Source organism: Triticum urartu, chromosome 1A (assembly GCF_056163025.1).
Source record: "Triticum urartu cultivar PI428250 chromosome 1A, HENAU_Tu73, whole genome shotgun sequence".
Classification (NCBI taxonomy): Eukaryota; Viridiplantae; Streptophyta; class Magnoliopsida; order Poales; family Poaceae; genus Triticum; species Triticum urartu.
Window position 1 is genome coordinate 593,201,217 of NC_141873.1, and position 2,603 is coordinate 593,203,819.

Here is a 2,603-nt window from a genome sequence, read left to right on the forward strand (position 1 = left end):
CTGAGATACTTATTTAGTAACACTAGTAGTATTGCGTAATTATTTAGTAACACTCTGTATTTCTTGAATCAGTTGTTTGACCGGTTTGACAAGATTTAACCAAAATTCAAAAAAACATAAATTAGAGCATATCTTTTTTCCTTTTACAATTTTGTCATTTCAAAAATAGTCCTAAACCCTAAACCCGGGACTTAAAACGTCGGAAACTCTATGCTAAACAGTAAAAACTAAGGGTTTAAACCATAAAACCTAACCCTAAACTCTGAAATCTAAACCCTAGCACTAAACACTAAAAACGTCTAAAAAACGTCTAAAACGCCCAAAAACTCCATTTTCCCTTTGGAATTTTGTGATTTTAGAAAATTGTCGAAACGGAAAACTGGTTGGTTCCTCTCTTTGGCACATTGTTGACCTGTACTAGTTGGTTCCTCTGTGTGTTGCATGTGTTTGAGAATAAGAACCAAGTACTAGTGTTGGAATATATTCTTGCTCACTGAACCATGGGATATCCAAGTAAAGAAAAAACAGGGGATTCTAGTGTTAATAAGATGTATGAAATATTTAGCAAACTGCTTGAGCACCAGCAGCAATCAAAGGCTGCTCCTAAGCCAGTTAAGAATACACTTGAGCCAAATTCAGTCCAACTATCAGGACCTGGTGACTACATCAGTTGGGCACGCCATGCCAAATTGATTTTGAGCACTAATGACTATGATTATTTACTTGTTGGCAATCAAGAAAGTTTGGAGAAAGGCGGTGCATGCAGGAAACAAATCAATGATAAAGTACCGGTATGGATGTTGGGAAGTATGGAACCAAAATTAGAGAACAAGTGGAAGGCATGTGCACTGTTTGTGAGGTCTGGTCATCTTTGAAGAAACAATTTGTAGGGAAACAAATAAAATGCAAGCCACCCATATCATGCATGAGTTAACTAATTTGAAGCAACGCTCAAGACCTATAACAGAGTATGCAGGTGAAGTAAAAAATTATACAGAGACTTACATTATCATCACCCTTTTGAACCTGTTCACAAGGATGACTTGGCAATTCATCATGTGTGGTATGAGTCATTTGTGAGCAAGCTATTTCTTGATGGCCTAGACCATGAACTAAACCTCTATCGTCAATTGATATTTGCAATGCCTGAGTGGCCTAGTCTTGATGATATTATTTCTTGCATGATTGAGGAGGAGACTCGTTGGGCACAACCGAAGGAGGATGGTCAGGAGCATGCAGATGCTCGTGCTGCATTACCATACAACCTTGTCATGCTACAAATTCTTTTGGTAAGGTGGATAAAAGAAAATTGCTTTGTGACCATCGCAAGAGAAAAGGACACACCAAGGGTGAGTGTTTTGAGTTGCATGGTTATCCACCTTGGTGGGATAAAGGGAGATCTCAGCTAGGGGGAGCTCGGGGTTCAAACAAAAGACAAGCTAATTACAATGCATCCGGAGGGGAACTACCTGTGGTAGACATGCAAGCTCTTGAGGATTTCAAATCCAAGCTCAAACTCTCCGAAGGCTCATCTTCATCCTAAGGTTCCTCCAAAGTTGATTCTATCTTTAATGCCATCACCCAAGGTATGGAATCACCCCAAGCCTAGTCAAAATCATGGATAATTGATACTGGAGCTACTAACCACATGACAGGAGTGTCGGTGTCAAAACCGGCCGATCTCGTGTAGGGGGTCCCGAACTGTGCGTCTGAGGATCGAAGGTAACAAGGGATACAGGAGACACAACGTTTACCCAGGTTCGGGCCCTCTTAATGGAGGTAAAACCCTACGTCCCGCTTGATTGTATTTAATGAGTATAGGGGTTACAAGAGTCGATCTACCTCGAGATCATAATGGCTAAACCCTAGATGTCTAGCCTATATGAATTCTGATAGCCTCTACGGACTAGACCCTCCTGTTTATATAGACACCAGAGGGGCCTAGTGTTGTACATGTTGGGGAACGTAGTAATTTCAAAAAACAATCCTACGCACACGCAAGATCTATCATGGTGATGCATAGCAATGAGAGGGGAAGAGTGTTGTACACGTACCCACGTAGACCATAAGCAGAAGCATTATGACAACGCGGTTGATGTAGTCGTACGTCTTCACGATCCGACCGATCCTAGTACTGGAAGTACGGCACCTCCGCGATCTGCACACGTTCGGCTCGGTGATGTCCCACGAACTCCTGATCTAGCTAAGTGTCGAGGGAGAGTTTCGTAAGCACGACGGCGTGATGACGGTGATGATGAAGCTACCGACGCAGGCTTCGCCTAAGCACTATGACGATATGACCGAGGTGGATTATGGTGGAGAGGGCACCGCACACGGCTAAGGGATCAATGATCAACTTGTGTGTTCTAGGGTGCCCCTGCCCTCATATATAAAGGAGCAAGGGGGGAGGCCGGCCGGCCCTTGGAGGCGTGCCAAGGAGGGGAGGAGTCCTCCTCCTAGTAGGAGTAGGACTCCCCCTTTCCTAGTCCAACTAGGAGGAGGAAGGGGGAAGGAAGGAGAGGGAGAGAAGAGAAGGAAAGGGGGGTCATGGAAAAATGTATGATTTAATTCAGAACCCAAATGTGTCATGGAAAAATGTGCAT